The sequence below is a fragment of the Dermacentor variabilis genome, chromosome 2, assembly GCF_050947875.1.
Source record: "Dermacentor variabilis isolate Ectoservices chromosome 2, ASM5094787v1, whole genome shotgun sequence".
NCBI classification, from domain to species: domain Eukaryota; kingdom Metazoa; phylum Arthropoda; class Arachnida; order Ixodida; family Ixodidae; genus Dermacentor; species Dermacentor variabilis.
Genome location: NC_134569.1, coordinates 156,096,959 through 156,117,028, shown reverse-complemented (window position 1 = coordinate 156,117,028; position 20,070 = coordinate 156,096,959).

Here is a 20,070-nt window from a genome sequence, read left to right as displayed (position 1 = left end):
AGCTTCCGTGCTTGTCCTTTCTGAGTTATGTATTTACAATTACATAGACACGACAGGCGCCATTCTGCCGTTGCCGTGATGTTGTGTATAAAGCTCATGGGCGATAACATGGTCGCCGGGCGCCATGTTATCGCCATGCATGTGTGATTGAAAGCGTGCGAGGGTGAACCGATGATGGTGGGTCAATCTAACGCGCGCTAAGCAGAAAAATGTGGAGGATGTGCGCTGTTTTCTATCGCGCCTAGGCCACTGGGCATAGGAGATGGAGGGGATTTCTACTCTAGCATCCGCGCGAGATCTAGCTTAAAAGAGATCTGCGATGGGCACAGTGTGCGCGATGTGCTGATACCTCAGTGCGCGCTATGTTCTCGTCGCTTGGTTCGCGTTGAAGCGAGAGGAAGCAAGAAGGTCAATTCGCTCGCTGCTGCTGCTGCGCTTCCTCGCTCCGTCGTTTTGACAGTAAGCGTGCGCGCCATGTTTATTTGCTTTGCGCGCCTGACAGCATGCTTCTCGATTTATTTAGTAAAGGAATGTTTGCAAGAATATGCAGCTGATAAAATTATTAGCTTTACTTCGTACAGATGTCTAGTAATTTGCTATCACAATCGAACTTCAGCAGTATTTCGGTCGAAAGCGTGACTTTTCTTTTTGGTGGTTGTAACTTACACAGTAAAAGAATGCGGAAAAAGTACGAGGATATTCTGGCTCTTCTAGATTTCATCACGTCAATAGAAAAGACCACTAAAATAGAGTAGACACTGAAACACGTGTGAATTCAGCACTTGTGCCTTACTAAATTGCGCGCACAGAAATATACAAGAAAATGAATGCGCAGCAACTCGCAGAGCTCTTCTACTGAAGGTCGAGGAGAGGAAAAAGCAGGAACTGGTTGGAGCAAAGTCATGTGGACATACCGGTGGAGCAATGCAATCTGCAGCTGTGAGAAATAAATAGGAGCAAAGAACGGAAGTTCCTGTCCCGCGGCATACTGGGAGTAATTTTTTCGGTACTTCAATGGGTTTGCGGTGCAGCAGGCAAATAGCATCTACGAGCTTTAGGACTGTGTGTCGTATTGGTGCCGCTACTCACTGGAGTGCCGAGTTCCCCATGCTGCCCCTGGAGGTTCAGTCAGTCCCAATAAAGAAATTTCATTCATTATTCTGGGCTCTTTCTCGCTGCGATCTGATTGTAACCAAACGCAGCCATGTTATGTCCTTGCTTTTGGCAGGGGCCGAAGCTTTCCGTGGTTTTGTGCATATATTCTCTATGCCCTTGCGGTATGTTTGAAATATTGACGATACATTTTCCCTCACTCTGAGGATGGAAAGACGCATTGTGTGACTCTCAATAATTCAAACCTTGGTGCGCGCTAGACCGCGTAACATTTTTACGTCTTCAGCCGGACTGGCGCTCAGTGCGCATGATGGCTGCAGGCTTTATTAGACTTTTTCCAGCATTTGCTTTTAATAAGTTCCAGCATAACTTTGCATCTTCGCAGAACCCCAGCGCAATTTTTTTGATGAGAATGTCATACTGGTTTACTTTCACACGCCACCGATAAATGCAACACGACATAAAGTTGGAATACATCTGCTGCTATTACCAAACCTGCCAAAAACAACTTCGAAATCTACTACGCGGAAAGTACGTCGTACAAAAAGGAAGTTTTCCTGCAGCATGTCTGCACTAAGGCACAGCGGACCGCCTATCAGCCCAGACAAATTGCCTGACGGAACGGTTCAACCCTGCTCTCCTGGACATGCTTTCCATGTAGGTCGCCTCGCATCATTCCAACTGGGACTTCATTCTCCCGTTCATAACATACGCCTACAACACCGCCAGACAAGCCACTACTTGATTATCTTCGGTTTTCTTTCTCTACGGTGGTGAACCTTCGTGTACCATCAACACGATATTTTCCATATCATACTGATGCTTCAGAATGCACACCGGTTTCCACCTTCGTTAAGCATATCGTGAAATGTCCGAAGCCCGCCCACTCCCTCACCAGCGTAGATCAATCCCGCCGAAAGCTTCGACGTGACGACGGTCGACCTGCTCCTATCTTCCCGACTGAATCCCTTGCATGACTCTGGGTCCCACACACGTGTCCTGGCCTCTCTTCCAAACTACTACCGAAGTTTGGTGGTCCCCATCACGTCATTGCGCAAACTTCACCCGTCAACTACATCGTCGAGTCGCTGACTCCCCCAAGGGGCCACCATCGCAGGCGACATGAAATTGTTGATGTCGACAGGCCAATTATGACAGCGGTATTACGACAGCCTTATTATGAGCCTATCGTTTCGTCATCGCCGTAGGTCGCCAGGCTGTCTCCTTGTTCTTTCGAGAGGCGAGTGTAAGCAAGAAGATTATCACTGAAAAGTCCCGTTGGGATTGCGTGTGACAAGGCCAGCTCGCAAATCTAGCGGATCTATCGTTTCTGCCGCTGTGTTTCTGGCTACCGCTTGATGAGTCCGATAAACCTCGTCACACTACCTATAATTTAAAGTATGTGGATTTTTTTTTCTTATCCCATGAGTTGAAACTGCTCAGTGAACACAGGCGCTGCCGAAAGACTAACCGTAGTTAGAAGAACAATGATGAATGTTTTATTGAACTAAAAAGATGCACAACATTACTCTGGCAGCACCCAGCACCGCAACTGTGGCAACGATTACCACAGTTGCGGTAGCACCGTGAAAGCTCATGGGCTTCCTCTCGTAAAATCTATATATATCCGCCGTTAAGCGCTACAGCCAATGTTTTACTAGCATTCTGCAGATAAGGAAGTGATTTCGAAGTAATGGAATTCGAGCACGCAACAATGAATGCTTTATAATTTATCCACATGCCACCGCAGTGCCTGTTAAATCGTTAGGGGCTTCTCGCGCAAGTACAAGAGCACTTGCGATGGATTCGCTAAAAGTGAACTTTCTCTAATATTGCTTCCTGTGCAATGTTCTTTTTTTCTAATTCGAAGCAAGAGCTCTTCACAATTACATACGCGAAGTTTACGAATACCATCGTCCCCCAAGCAATTCTGGTGAAACGGCTCCTTTTAACATAGATGGTCCTCGCCTGAAGAAGATTAGTGTTTGCACGAGGGCCCTGATTCCCCGGAAGCACTCGTAAAAACTTTCATTTCGTAGTACAAGTCTCGCGTCACTTATTCAAGCGTATAATTACTGTCCGCGATCTACATGAGAAAAGGCAAATTCGTATTCCGGCTGGAATTATTCAGCTACATTGCGCAAAGAGTTGCACGTTGCAGGCAGAAGAACTTTATTGGAATTTCAGAGTTACTAAAATTTATGTACTGATGGTCTCCTTAACTAATTATTTAGCGCACATAATGCAATTTATTGTATGGAGTTAGTGAGATTTGAAAGCATGCTGGCTTCGGAGTAATTTTGAAACAAACACATTACTTTTACTTTATTGCGCCGTTAAACCTGTGGCAAACAGAACGACTGTTCAACTAGATTTTTCAAAGAATACCTTTCTATGCAGTTAGGGCGATAATGTACAAAGCAACAATGGCTCCCCTCGCTCATTCGCGAAGGCGCATAACACAACCGGCGCCATCCTTAAAATTCTTTGCACTTGGATGCTAGTTGTGAACTCACCGGCACTATTGGCTAATTGCTATATGTGACTTAACACAATTAGTTACCGAATAGACTACCAAAAATTTTTATTTAACAACAATCTATGCTTTTCGATTTCATACGGAAATGATTTTCTTCCATTTCAGGTCGAGCAGTTTAGTTTCAGGGCCTAAGTTTAGCTATCAGCAGTTGTGCTATTTGTCGACCTTTACATATATATAAAACTCAATACTCATGTGCATGATTACAATACTAACCTCCTACTCCAGGCCCGGCAAGGTTCCACCTCAGCCCACCCAGGTCAAATGCAATATCACCCCGTTGAATGGTCGCTCGTCATCTTCAATGCCCTCTTCCAAGGTCGAGCATGTGTCCTGTCTTAAGCCGTACGTTTCAGCCTACAACCCTTCCCTTCTCTAAGCTCCGGGCTTCATGTGCTACAGACCATGCTACATGGTCTGTAGCACATGTTGACGAAACAAAGGCGCACACTTACGAAAATAGAATTTTCAATGTTTTCACGTCTCGGCCGTGGCACGGCCTTCGTCAGAAGAAAAACCGCGGCCGAAACGTCAAAACATATGAGTGTGCACCTTCGTTTGTTCAACTACCTAGGTACCGGACCTAGAGAACTTTGGCTTGAATTTTATATATATATTGACATGTGTACCTATTCCTCTTTATTGGGCGACACGTTTCACCGCCTAACAAATGTTATCGCACAGCGCAGGACGCGCTTGCATGTATCGGAATTGTCTGGAATGTTATCGATGGTTCCATCCGCTGTCTGTTGTCGCCGAATTGTGTCACCTGATTACATATATGCGTGACGCTGATGGCGTAGAACTTTGTGAAAGGCATGCGCGTCCCAGCGATTATTCTGGAACATTCGACAACTGGTCTATAAAAGCCGACGCGCCTGACCCGCTGATCAGATTTTCGACGATCGCCGACTGTGCTCGCCGCTGTCGCCGATCTTTGAGTGTAGCCTGTTTTTGAGGGCACAAGTTCGCCCAATAAAACGCTAGTTTCATCTTTCTCAGTTGGGCTGCTTTCTTCACAGTCACTACCACGTGACCATATATATATATATATATATATATATATATATATATATATATATATATATATATATATATATATATATATATTATATATATATATAGAGAGAGAGAGAGAGTATGCAAATTATATTTACAACATATATACAGAGGAGCCATTGCCAAGATGGCAGAATAACTGCAATCATGAACGCGCTTTTCTGTTCGTAATCTGCGTCGTCCCGCCGAGCGCATTCGTCAGAAAGCAGAAAGTGATAATGGAGTGCAACGTGTGACCCTCGGAGGTCGGAGCGCCATCTCGACGCTTCGACAAGGGAAGGCTTGAATGCTGCAACGTATGGCTTGACACGAGAGCGAGAGAGAGAGAGAGAAGGGGGGAGAGAAGAAAAGGGAAAGGCAGGGAAGTTAACCAGATGGGTAGATCTCATTTACTACCCTATTCTGGGAAGAGAGGGGAGGGGTAGGCATAGTGATAGCAAAGTAGAAATAAAGAAATAAAGCAGCACAGACATACAATCGCAGTCAAATACTGTCACCGTATACCGTCACCACACAGCACAGTAGGACCTGCAGCACTATAAGCATCTGTTCAGGCTACAGCCGCTTGTCCATTTCTGTTGCACTTAAATAGTGCAACGGCGACATCGTCGCCCTCCGCTGCGATGGTTTGTGATTTCCGAATTCTAAAATAAGTTCCTCTGTTATAGGTGTTTGGTCGAATCGCGCTATCGTGATTTAAGCGATCGACTCTGTACTTTAAAGCGAGGACAGTCACAGAGAAGGTGTTGACGAGTCTCCTCGCTACCGCAGTCATCACACAAGGCGTCGTCGACCCATCCGATTCAGAATGCAAAGGACTTAGTGAAGGCCACCCCTAGCCATATTCGACAAAGCAGGGTAGCTTCGCGACGGCAGAAGCCAGTTGGAATGCAAAGACGTAGAGAGGAGTCTAGGTGGTGCAGCCGGTTGTTTTGAAAACTTCCTGCGTTCCACAACGAGAACGTGATGCCACGGGTGTGCATTCGAAGTTTTCTAGTGGCATCTGTCCTTGATAACGTTATCGGCTCCTCTTCGTCGCCTTGAAGAGCCAACCGAGCAGTGTTATCGGCCAGTTCGTTCCCTATGGCACCGCAGTGACTTGGAAGCCACTGAAATGTCACGTGGCGCCCTTTCTCAGTCAAGGTATGGATTAGTTCTCTAATCTCGAATACCAGTTGTTCGTGTGCTCTACGCCGCAGGGCTGGTAGCAAAGACTGCAGTGCTGCCTTCGAGTCACTGAATATTGACCATCTTTGTGGTTGTTCTTGACTGACAAGATGAAGTTCAGCGCAAAGAGCTGCAAGTTCCGCAGCCGTTGGTGTCGTTGGGCGGCACGTCTTGAAACTAATGGTGGTAGCTTTCTCTGGGAGAACCACGGTTCCAGCGGAACACTGGGGATTTGCCCAACCATCAGTATAGATATGTACGTGGTCAGCGTACCTCTCGTGCGAAGGAGTAGAGTTGGTTTTTTAAGAGCAGGTGATGACAGCTAAGATTTTTTCCCTGATTCCTGGTACACGTGAGGTGCATTGCAGGTCGAGGCAAACACAATGAAGGAATTGATGGCTTAGTTGCGGGGTTGAAGCCTGATGGAAGGCGGGTGTATTAATACGAAATTGTAGCACAAAATGATGCCTGCGGCCTTTCTGACGGTAGTGTTGCCAGATTATGGGAATGGACACGGGCAAAGTGCCTAATGTGCACTCTCACCACTTCCACCACAATGTGTGTTTTCATGGGTTTGTCCCGGGTGATTGTTAAAGTCACCACTGTCGATTTGCATTTTGGCAAACCAAAACGAACCCTGAGAGCCCGAGCTTGTATAGCATGTGGAGCACGAGAATTTTCCTGGGAAATGTTGGTCAGTACGGGCAAACTGTACCTCAAGAGGCAGAGAAATAAGCCCTGTACAATTCCAACATTGCATGAACCGACATTCCACAAGTGTTTCCGCCCAGAAACTTGAAAAGCTGGGAGATTGCTGTCAGACGCTGTTTCAAGTAGACCACGTGCGGGCTCCATGAGAGGTCTTTATCAATGATTATGCCAGGAAATCTGTGAGTCTTCTCATGAGAATTTATCTGGCCATTTGTTTAGATGGTGTAGGGTGTCATTGGTTTGCGAGTGAATGCCGTCAGTGCACATATGTCTGACGAGATTTCAAGGCCTTGGCTGCGGAAGTATATAGCTGTCAGAGTAGCAGCTTTCTGAAGTCTTGCACGTATCTGAGTACGTGTCGCACCTGAAGTCTATATACATATGTCGTCTGCGTACATTGATATCTTGATCGCTGCTGGAAGATGTCCAACAAGGCTAATCAGTGTGAGGTTGAATAGGGTTAGCCTTAGTACAGCGCCTTGAGGAACACCTTGGTAGGTGTAGTGTCGTACGGTAAACCGCACGGCTTCACACGAGACACACCTACGACTTACGTGGTGGGCACTCAGGATGATGAGCGACCATCTGACGGGGCGATGTCACATGTGACCTCGCTGAGCTAGCGTAAATACTGATAGGGCCCGGAGTACCAGGAAAAAAGTTTCGAAAATAGACCGACGTAGCGCCAAGGCATGGACAGAAGGACGAAGGAGCCTGGTTTGAACTAAATGGTTCTGTGGTGGCTATCGTAACCGTCCTTCTGAGTCAGTTTCGAGGGAAAGAAATGTGACGAGCCGTTTGAGCACGAACAACAGCGTCGCGGGCATATTCTACAGAAGCGTTTGTAGTTGATGAAAGGGCAAAGTGAGGTGGCGGCCAAACAAGAGATGAAAGGGGGATAACCGGTGGTGTCGCGGTGGGACGAGTTCTATGTGAATTGCACATAAGCCAAGCTTTTGTCCCAGTCACGGTGATCTACTGAAATGTACATGGATAACATCTTGATGAGTGTGTGGTTGGGGCATTCTTCAGGTTCATTAGTGTTGTTAGGAAATAGTTGGTCTTTGCGGTTTGCAACCCTAGAGAAGAATATCGTAGACAACTTGTGAGCGAAAACACCAACCCCCGTCTGTCAGATGCTGCCGCGGAGTGCTGTGGTGGAAGATGACATCATGAAGCACGAACTTTGCAACGTCAGCGGCGCAAATGGTCGTGAGTGCCCGTGTGATGGCGTATTGCGTCACTCAGTATTAGCTACGGCGATCCTCTTGTGCACCAAAAGAGACGATGGAAATTGTCCAGCAAGATCAAGGCCTAGGAGGTAGAACGGATTAGTCGGAATGGCTACAGGCTAAATGGGCTGGCAGGCTGCAAGGATGAACGCTTTCGGCGTTGGCAGGACTCAAGAAACGATAAAGGCCTGGCCAGAAGAAGGGACCCCGCACGCGATCCTATGTGTAGAATACTCCGAGGTGACCAGACGCTGGGGCCTCGTGTAGCTAGGGAGAAGAGTAGAACGAAAGCTCGTTGGTACTACGAGCTGAAGCTCAACGCCATCTGGGTCGGTATCTGGTGAGCCCGAAGAGGTGGAGGAACAGGTTGTAGTGCTTAGAGCATAGACAATAGACAATGGACCGCAAGTTTGCATCGCTGAGCTGTTGATTGTGTATATCACTCCTGCGGGAGGTGGCAAGAACAGACGTATCAGAATCATGGGCAGTGGAGTCGGGAGGGTCCACGATATGACATGATAGGCAATCGCCTTCCTGGTACATAGAGTCGTACTTTTAAACGACATCAAAGCTGTATTGTTGTATCTTTAGCGCCCAGCTATCAAGTTGTCCAGTCGGATCTTTAAGGGATATGAAACAGTACAGCGCATGATGGTTCGTGATAATCGAAAAGGTACGGCCAAACAATTGGGGCTAGAGAGATAACGGACGACGAGAGTCGCGAACAAGACTTGAGTCCACGCAGGGATGGTGAGCATTGACATGACATGGCGGGAGCGTCATCGCTGGTTACATGCGATTGTATAAAGTAACAATCGAAACAGCCAGGATTGTTGTCACAGCGATCGTTATGGGCATAGATAGCACGATGAGGTTAGGACCAACTGATGTCGCAATAGTGGGCGACGTCACGTACACGATGACAGCTAAAGCAAATAGAGTAGTAATCGCCAGTCCTCCATTCGGCCGGATTACGACGACGTAGCGGGTGGCCTCAGGCCATGAATATTGGAGACTCAGAGACGGTCAGCCGGTCGTGAGGAAGCGACGGCACACACTGAGCATAGGCCAACACTGGACCACTTCTCACGAACCATTGTTTCGACAAGTGGTTTAGATTCAAAAGCGCCGGAGCACGGGGAAGCAGAAGAGCCTGATTTTCGCTCAGATAATCTTTACCAGGTGCGCCGCGGTTAGCGAAACTTGTGGTGCAGGTAATTCATTGCACGACGGTGTTGCTGTCGTGTTAGGCAGTCGCACGAACTAATGGACAATGCGTTGGCTTTTGGCTTCGCAAAACGCTTGGACTCCCGTATGATGGTCGACCGTGTTGCAGTCCTTACAAATGAGCAGTACGGGCAGTTGAATGCATTATCAGTTATCACTGTTAAAAGATATCCCACTTTGTCTGACTCCCTCATGTCATCTTGTCCTTTGTCACAAAGAGCCATCAGGCCCTGTATATAACAACGGTAGGACTCCATAGATGTTTGGGCAACTGACACCAGCGCCTTCTTCTCGGCGGGCGTACGGCCAATGGCCATTCCACACAGATCATGCAGCTTTTCCTTGCAGGAATCCCAACTTCCGATTTCAACTTTATGATTCCCGAACCAGACTTTTGCTCTTCCTTGTTAGTAAAATACATCGTTCACTAGAATGACCATGTCGTCCCATTGTTTGATCAACCAGTTTTCAATAACGACGTCATCGGTTCCAGAAAGCGTACCTGCATCTATTTGCTGCGAAAGAACAACCGTTTACGTTGGCCGCCTCTTCTGTCATTGTGGAAATATCCAAGCAGGCACCCCTGCGGAGCTTCGTCCTAACGCGGTCAGCCACGCTCGCTACCGAGTGGCAGTTCTCAATGAAAAATGTCCTGTCACAAAAAGTTTCGCGCACCACGCATACAAACACACAGCCACTGCACACAGTCTTCCTTCTAATAAGGTTTCAAGAGAAGATTGTCTCGATCTCTAGGGCCCATATGAGTCCAGAACCCTGCACATACGCCAAAAATGTGTCGGAGGTAAAGAGTATGTGAAATCGACTGTCAGAATTTATACAGGGACACAGCGGATATGGAATAATAACAACGGGCACGAACGTCCTACTGAGCGCCTTCTTCGGAATGCTTAAGTGCCTGTAAATATACACACACACACACACACACGCACACACGCACGCACGCACACACACACACACACACACACACACACACACACACACACACACACACACGCACGCACACGCGCACACACACACACACACACACACACACACACACACACACACACACACACACACACACACACACACACACACGCACACGCGCACACACACACACACACACGCACACGCGCACACGCACACACACACACACGCACACACACACACACACACACACACATACACACACACACAGTGTGTGTTAAATCTTAGCCACGGCATGTCTTTTGTTTCTGACAAAGCACGATTTGGTTGGGTCTACTATAAGATTGCACACCTGGCTGCATTCATTCACTAGCCATAAATTAATTTGAAAGACCTCTTCCTTAACATCATTGGGAGTCTAATTAGTTGCGAGTTTCTAGTGTCATTCTATGAATAATATATTACTGCAGAGGTTTACTACTTTTGGTATTCAACGTGCATTTTCCTGTGTTTCAACTGATGCCGTAACATTCAAAAGTTGCTATTAGTGAACGCGCTATTGCTTTAATACGGGCTATTATCGCGTTCAACACTATATTAACCGACTCCTGCTTCCCTTATAGGGGCTGCATTACGTACAAATAAATCAATAACGCAACACTTGCTGTTCTTGCCATTTTCCCTTTAGACGTTTTACCTTTACCGAATTTGATGCAATTGCTCTCGAACGCGCGTTTACTTGGTTAGAACAAAGGGAGATAAATCAAGGAAACAAGCAGAGTAATATTCAGATCGAGAATGAATTCATGGCTCAGTTGTAAAACATAATTTATTTCGTTCATTACCTTCTTTATTCCACGCTGTGAGGTAAGCCCGACCAGCAGCCACAGCTGTCTTCATGTAGCACACTATATAGCTGAAACCCGTCCGTCTAGTACACCTCATATTAGGAGTAGGGTCCATTGTGTGTTTTTTTTTCCATATCCATCAGCGTCTTAGTGCCGTCGATATATGAAGCACTCTAATTCGTTGTGAAATATAAGCAAATCCTAAAAATTCACGCGCTATTATTACGGCACATGGAAATAGGCACACAATCGACAGAGTTCATGTGTTCTAAGATGCGAGCAGCAGGCACTAGCGACTTACCACCGTTGTCCCGATCCACCGCTCAGCCAACAGCGAGTACTCAGTTACCAAATCACTGCTGATTTTCATTCATTTCGTGGCGCTCGAGCTTTAGCGGTTGATATTGTTTACGCGCTTGCCAATAATGGTAGCGATATTGTCGCGACACCTTCGACAACCACGAATTGTTCAGTAATTGAGGGATGACAACCTGAGCCGCAAGAAGCACATTGGGGCTATAAAGAAGCATTCATAAAGGAGCATGGACAAGCGATTCAGTAAAAATATCAACACTTCAAGCAAAAAAGAAACGCCACGTTTTCCAGTTTCTGCAATTTGGCACACAGCACTGAAAACACCGCCTAGACCAATTCAAGAAAGAATTCAAACCAAGAGGCAATTAAGGCCTAAAGAATACGCGCGCATAGTTACACACCAGACAGTGCATTCTACAGTTTCTGCTATTGAACTCATCTCACCAGAAGCAGCGCCGAGCGAGGTTCCTCATATTTCAAACATGAAAGACAACATCAACTTTCAAGACAATGAACGGCTCGCTCGCTACCGATTGGCGGTTCCCGTTGAAAAATGGCGTGTCGCAAAAAATTTCGCGCACCGCGCATACAAATACACAGACACTGTACACTGTCTTCATGCTAATAAGGTTTCAAGAGAAGATTGTCACGACGGCTAGGGCCGATATGAGTCCAGAATAGAGGTGCCTTTCTTACATTCAGGCTGACTTGTACTTATTGACATTTTGCGAAATTCATAAACGACGACACGAAATCTTTGAGAAGTGGCGTTGCCCTTTCAAAGCCTGCGTCCGGACCCACGCAACTGTGCTCTCGCAGCGCTCAGTTCACGCACTAGTCGGAATGGAGCTGCACCGCCTGCTACCAGCAGCCAACGGGCCCGGCCATCGATCGTGTCGCCATCTGTCGAGAGTGGCGTGATTCAAGCCACCATAACTCCAAACACGTGGTGGGACGCACGGTACCCCAGAAAAATCGAAGACGGAGCCTGCAAAATATCAAAAGGTATGCGTCAGTATTTTGTTCACTCTCCGAAGTATTTTTTTTTATGGTGGCAGAATGAAACTCTTGATCTGTTTGAGCAGAAGGTTTTCATTGAAGTTTCTGAAGTAATCAGCCGTATCTAAGTTGATTACGTCTATCATGGTGTGCGAGTTGCCGGCGCTGGAGAACCACAGCGAGTTTTATAGTCATGACTAACTAGACATAAATCTTGCCACTAATCGGCTACGAGCGAAAAAATAATGTTTATGTACCGGTTTTCTTCTCTCTTGAGCTTTAAAATATTGCCTGTAGCAGATAGCCTAATTATAGTTCTCAAGCCGCATTACTCGAAGTGATTTACATTGCTCTCATGGTAAATTGAAAGGGATAATTGAATAATTCAATAAAATTTACCTCTAATTTGGATTTATTTACTTTACGGCTCCTATTACAATTTACGAACCGTAGGCGGTGAGATCAACCGTTGTATCCACTTGAAATTAATTATAAACGCCGCTCGCGTTTCAACGTACGCGGAGTGAAACTCGCGGCAAAAGTGCATTATTGATCCACCTACTTTTTTTTAACATACAGCCATTCAGTGCACCCAAACAACAAGATAGCCAGAATGCCCCTGTAATTATTCGCATACTTTGGTAATGAATCTCACAAAGGTGGTCTCATTCTTCCAAGTGAAGGTGCCTTGTGAACTCACAGGATACAATTCGTAAATTGCAATATGTCCCGTGAAGTAAATAACTCAAAAGTTAATAAGTGTAATACGTAAATTACTCAAATGTGAATTTATATTTCTCGCTCAAGTAATGACCACCTGTTTTATTAATTCAGCTCGATGACTAGAATTATGCTTTCAACCACAAGCAACTTTCTTGAAAATTCTGGATTTTCTAGGAAAAACATAGGCCATGATCCTAATAATCGGTAATTTCAAAATGAGCGTCTCCGTACAAACAAATAAAAATAAATATTCTTATGAGTAGAACCGTTACGATTTTGACTAACTGCGAACAAATAAGCGTAGTATTAACATACAATTGCCTCGGAGAACACAGACTTACATTTGCACCTCGTTCAGTGTTCTCATCGGGCCTCCCATTCGGCTCGTTTAAATAATGCACTGGATTGACTTCTTTTATATACACCGCTAAGCGTTTGCTAGTACGTACGTATCCTAAACCCATAGCTACACTGGTAGCGCTGGGTCTTGTCGGGGTAAGTCCTTGTGAGTTTCCTTGCTCACAACCGCCCAAAGTGCCCCCTTTTCTCCAAATAAGTACGTCCACTTGTATTTAGTGTTTTCATGACACCTTATTACTGTAGTGGCAGATAAAATCCGCAAATTTTGATACGTGATGTCCTCGTATCAAGAGATGATAAGGCCTTACAAGCGCTGCAGAGACAGATATTGAGAACGGCAGACAGAAATGTGGCCGTTTGTTTGGGCACTATGGAAAGTGCACACATTTCTAGGCTTTGCTATTATTTTGTTAAGAAAGTGCACAATAGATACATTTCGTTGTATTTGTGGCTCACTCTTGTTGCACCCAGCTAGCCTAACAGCATATCGTTACTATAGTATTGCTTTAGCTTTATCGTTACTTGAACTTCCCACGTAATTAGTGGCGTTTTGGTGAAACCAGGCAATTTTAAGTGACCGTGTCGCTTAAGCTAGGTAACGTGTGCTATGCGCAGAATAAAGATGCTATTTCAAACATTTTTATCGTTGCAATAATATTCCAATGTAATCGTATTCTAGTATTTACAGACTAACTGAAGCTAAACTTTGCCATATAACAAACTTCTGGCAAAATATGACCTGAGAAATGTTAAAAGAGAACTAGTATGCCATTTATTGAATTGTGTTTCGTTTATACTTGGTAAAAACATTGGAAAACTTATAAATGCGTTCCTTGCCATTGTACGGCTGCATTCCATAACAAAATGTGGCCCGGCATCAGGCTTGGCTGTCATTCCTGTCTTCCAAAGAAGTCTAGCGTAACAACTTCTTGTAAAGATGGTTCATTTCTCTCCCAAGGTGATGTGTGTGTCGCAACATCTGCATGTTAGGATGCTTCGACGCTTTCAAGTGTTTTTTCTGTGCTTTCAAACTTGAGGGCGTCAATTCAAAGGAAAATGTGAAAACACAGACCGCCTTGTGAGTATCCCATTAATTTCAATATCTACACTATCATTCGAAGCCAGAAGGGCGAGGTCGAGGCCAGTGTAGCCAAGCCCGTATTCGCATAGAAAAAAACGCGCTTACGCTACAATTCTTCGTAAGCAAAAATCACAGACGTGCTTGATGTTGGACATACTGTTTGCGAAGGCGGCCGGACAATGTCAAAGAAAACTTACGAACGCGAACTTTCATCAATTTGGGCATCGGCCGCTTCTCACCGCATATTTACTCGCTGTTCTTTTTTACTTTCTCGATGTATCGACTTCGTATATAGCCATGTGCCGACTTAATTGACCCAGCATTAGCATCACAGCCATGTACGGATAGACTACAGCGAGATTTACAAGAAAAATTATAAGTGTAAATTATATGCCTATTATGCACGATACAAAATAGATGCAAAATGGAGTAAAACTGGCCTAGTGGGTTCATCTTCATTGTAAAAGAAGCGAAAAGGAGCCGCAACACAAGGCAGAGAAGCACACAGAAAAGACGCTGAAGGAAATGCACCCGCAGTTTCGGCTGCTTACGCACAACTGAAGAAGCAAACACGACATTGAAATTTCTACGCAAAGACCTAATTCAAATGAAAACTGATGCGGAAGCACCCTATTTCCTCCAGCAAATACGCTGACACCGCGAGTGTGGCGTCGGATTGAACTGTTCAAGGTACACTCTTAAACAAATGTACACCCTGTCGATCGTATCTTGCCACACAGCAATGATAGTCATCTGTCTTGCTTGCGTTTTCTTTCTTGAAAACGCTACGTTTGCTACTTTTCTGTCGAGAGTGCTCTGTCATGCCGATAACGCGCATGCCGTTCGGGATGTGGAAGTACTGGGCTCGTGGTGTTAAAGAAAAGAAATGCAGACAAGACAGATGACAATTATTGTTGCGTGGCAAGATACGGCCCAAAGGGTGTAATTTTGGGGAAGAGTGTAATGCAGCCTAGTTGTCAAAACAGGTTGGCAAAGCAATTATCAATGACGCAATATAATGTTGAGATCTTAAGATCCCCAGGTCTATGCTAATTCTGTAGCAATAATAATTATGAATATTTGCACAATATAAAAACTTACGTACCCGATTTTTATAGCGATACTAACTGTATGGAAACTGCAGACAATTTTTTGTTGTTGGCGTTGCTGTGAGGTTCCGTATAAAGTTCGAGGCCTTCATTTTGGGTGGTTCCGGGCTGCCTTGTAATAAAATAACGTTCCACAATTGAATGCACGAATTACTGGGTTTCTTCCATCGCAGCACATAGCGCTCAACAAAGCATTAAAAATATGTATAATCCTTACATAGGTCGACCCAATCTTTTTAGAAAAGGAAAGAATTTTGAACATGATGAATCTTTATTTGCATGAAGCTCGGCTACTATTTCTCCCTAGTAATTGTCACAAGCTGCACCTTCGTCGAAACTGCCAGAGAAGTCTTCCTGGGCACCTCAAATAGCGTCTTCCTCGGTGCCGCCGAATGGGTGGGATCTTCAGTATTTCTTAAAACCCGTTGGGATAATCGCCAGATTGGCGTTGCGGCGGGTGTGACGGTGGACCGTCTGTTACCTGTATAGCTCTCTCAACTTTGTACGAGCGTACGTCAATATTCTTCGGCGAGAGTGTATGGATCAATAACCATATACGAATAAGGGCAGTACGTACTAGAAACAAAACTTTAACTGTCTCTGCCACATTTATTTGAACCAGTGTCCTCGTGGTAATGTGCAACTTGGTATCCGTGTACGCTCAGCACTGCACTATGGCATCACAATCTCGCTTCATGATTTATGCAGGCTTTTGCACTCCACCCAGACTCCTAGGACGGTGGCATGAGAGTACTTTTCTCACTCCACAGCAGAGAACATGGCAGCTTCAAGTTTAACTTTAAGTTATGGGGTTTTAGGGGGTTTTATGTCGTGAAAAGCCAAATAAACTTGAATCCAGACTTAACTGTCGTGATCAGTGCATTAGTAGAGTAGCTTGTGCCTGAAATGGCAAACCGAAGACAGGATAGCAAATATCTTTTGCATTTTAAGCACAATTATCTCGCTAAATATCGCAGTTCGTAATGCGAAAATATGTTACTCTTACGCTATTGAACTGTTGGTAAGAGAACATGTCAGCCAATCGCGATGTCGTATACATAATTAACGAAGACCAGCCAAAGGCTAACAACTCTCACAAAAGAAAAGCTTTATAAATTTGGGCCTTGTTCTTTATTGCCTATCGTGGCGGCTCAGGGGCTATTGTGTTGAGCTGCAGAGCGGGAAGGGTGCAGGTTTGAGTTTCAGCATTGCGCCTGCAATACAATGGCATCAGAATTCAAAAACCTTACAGTACAGTATTCTGAGTCCCTTTAAGGTGCTCCACGTGCTGAAATAATAAGGTGGTGCTCCAAAGAAACACTGAGCTTAAATCGACACATTGGCAAATACAACTAAGTGCTCTTCATTGTAGCAAATGTGGTTTGTGTCTTCGGCACAAATACCAGGATTCTGCTTTTCCCTTATAGTTTAATAAATAACAGAACTGCACGGGCCAACGCGCTTCTCTTTACTGCACGCCACAGGTGAACGATGAGCTCAATGTATCTTTAGAGCATTGCACGAGTACGCGGCGGCACAGTGAGAACAATGGAATGCAGTAGATAAGTATATATCAAGTAAAATGCGTAGGAGAGAAGCCTTACGTAAAAGATTACCTGCAAGAGCGCGCACGCAACTTATAGAAGCCTCTCAGAATGAGTAGGACTGGGAGCAAGAAAGTAATTAACCTATATCTGATTTGAGCGTGGAACAGCCGGGCGCTATCGCTCTCAGACCTATACTTTGAGAAAGCACTGACAGAAACTGAAAAAAAGAAGGATTGCGAATTCAGCTGGAAATATTCACCAACGCTCGTGTTACAGGCGTCGCAAATATACATAGGCACTGTCTCGCAAGCAATCCTAGCCGCCCGTCATTAGAAACACCGTGTAACCCTCATGTGTGCTGCGTACCACCCGCCCTCGACTCTGTCTGATGCTGTGATTCACTTTGTGGGTGCATGTTAATGGATGCCCGTCATCCCCCGCACCCGGGAACTATTGTACGGCGTGAACCCGACTGGGAGGCAGTGCGGCGTAGCCGCAGGGCTCTTACAAAACCCCAGGCGCATCAGTTTTTGGTAGATCCCCCGATTAGTAATTAGATAAGCTTGACAAATTGCAAGCCACGCACGTATCTATTAAGAGTGGGCGATATCGACCGAGTGGGATTTCGCCCTTTCTGATATTAACCGCAACTCGACAATGCCACTCTCTGTCGAGAGTATGGTCACGCTTTCCAGCAAGAAGAGCGAGCCGGAGCAGTAGGTTAGACGCAGGGGTGTCGCGCCCCTTTTTCATACCGCTTGTTCTCGCGTGCGCCACGGAAGTCAGTTTCTGTATTTTTTTCTTCGTAATGAACACAAATGGTTCCGTTGCACGTTGGTACAAGAAGATTGACTGCAGCAAATTGCGGCTGATCTTAGGAAAGAGGACGATGAAATATTGCGAAACCACACGTATCTAACAAAATCTGCTCGCCGTTGACACCTGTGAAGAGCTGCCTAAGAAATGTCCTTTTTCAGCCCGGTTTATCTGCTTCAAGTACAGACGTGCAGAAGCCACAGAATTGGCTTCCGAATTTTCTTATTTGAGAACCAACTAAGTGTTACCATCTGCTACTCATAATATATATATATATATATATATATATATATATATATATATATATATATGTGTGTGTGTGTGTGTGTGTGTGTGTGTGTGTGTGTGTGTGTGTGTGTGTGTGTGTGTGTGTGTGTGTGTGTAATTGTAACGGTAACGAAGAATGCAGCAAGTGAAAAAAGAGGAAGAGAAGGACAAACAAAAGGATAGAGTAGGAGTCAGTCAGAGGGCTGAGGTGGCAAGACAGGTGGAGCACGATCAGTGGAAGCAGGCGACACGAGGCTTGAAACACGTGTGATGAGGCCGGCGATGCGACTCTCCGCGGAAAACATACGCCGGACTAAACAGTGCTCAACGGAGAGCAGTCGCTTGTCAACGCTTGCTTCAAGAGAGACTACTACGCCGGGCGCAGGCTGACGGCGAGTGGAATCCGAACCGGCAGGGTGAATGCTTGAAGGGATTTTATCAGACTCTGAAGCCTGAGATGATGACGACGGTTGCGTAGTAGTGGCGTAGCTCGAAAAAGGGCGTGGTACCGATGCGTACGAAGGCATCGTAATGGGGGACGTCTTGCTGATGGTTAAGATGACCGCTACCACCAAAATGCAATCCGAGTCCGGCGCTTCGAAAGGGTTCCAAGTGGTAAACACTGGGACACACACACACACACAAACACACACACACACACACACAAACACACACACACACACACACACACACACACACACACACACACACACACACACACACACACACACACACACACACACACACACACACACACACGCGCGCGCGCGCGCTCACACAGACACACTCGCGCACACCCACACCCGCACATACACACACACACACGCACACACGTGCGCGCGCACGCACACGCACACGCACACACGCACACCCGCACACACACGCACGCACTCACATATATATCATGTGGAGACATGTCGTTATCTTCGCCCTGTTGTTCTGATGGTGCACCAGGTAACTGCAAAAAAAAGAAGCTTAGCCTCCTTAGTTACCGAAAGTACGCGCACAAAGTGTATTTGATGCACATATTGTATGAGGAGTCTACGCGTTTTTTTTTTCTTTTTACCAGACGAACTCCGCAGGACTTTTATATTTCAACGTCTTTAGAGACTAGAACGTATTATTTATATACTTCACTATTGGAAGGCTTCTTTTCATTTTTTTGTATTTGAATCGGAGATTTCAGCAACCATTACTAGTTGCAGACCTTAAAACCATGAAATGTAAAGATTATGTGAAGTTCGTCTCGTAAAAGAACCCTCATACACATATAATACATGCATGTAACACAAATTTCAAGTGTACGTCCAGTAACTAAGGATTTATCTGGTCCACAATCAGAGAATTGAGAATTACGCTCATTGAAGTCGCTTTAAAAAGCATCAATAGAGATGATATAGGCCAAACAAATTATTGCCGTGGCTGAATCCAAACGATAAATTTACAGGCTGGAACTTCCTGTACAGCGTTTGGCTGCGCGTGTTCACTGAAGAGCAGGTGCCCCTATGCAGTGTCCGTGGCCGTCTTGCAGCAGATGCGATGAGATAGGGATGTGAGGCGTGGTTAGCGAAAAGTTGACCTGCAGGATATTATTATGGTGGATTTTCATATGGTGGATTTCCAAATTTCCAGGCATTCTCGGCTCGAGCATGCAGAATGCAAAGTTGCCTTTTTCTAACTTTTTTTTCAAATTTACACTGCCCAAATGAACTTCGCTTTCTGCAGTACTTTTTTGTGCCTACTGTTTCAAGGCTTTTATTGCCTGAATATTATGCGCATAGGAAACATTCCAATTTTTTATTTAAGTACTTGCGTTTCAGGGTAAAATAGCTGTAATTGGCACCTGCAGGATAGCATTTCCGACTTGTTTATGATGAACATAATCTATTGTATACGGGGAAAGAGTGCTTGCACATCTGCTCGCATTTTCAGTGTGCGTGCAGTTTTAATTGGACTGGGAACTATACGTGCGGGCTGGCCAAAAAATCATTTGAATTTCATCTTTATGGAGGTAAGAGATACTGGGAAAG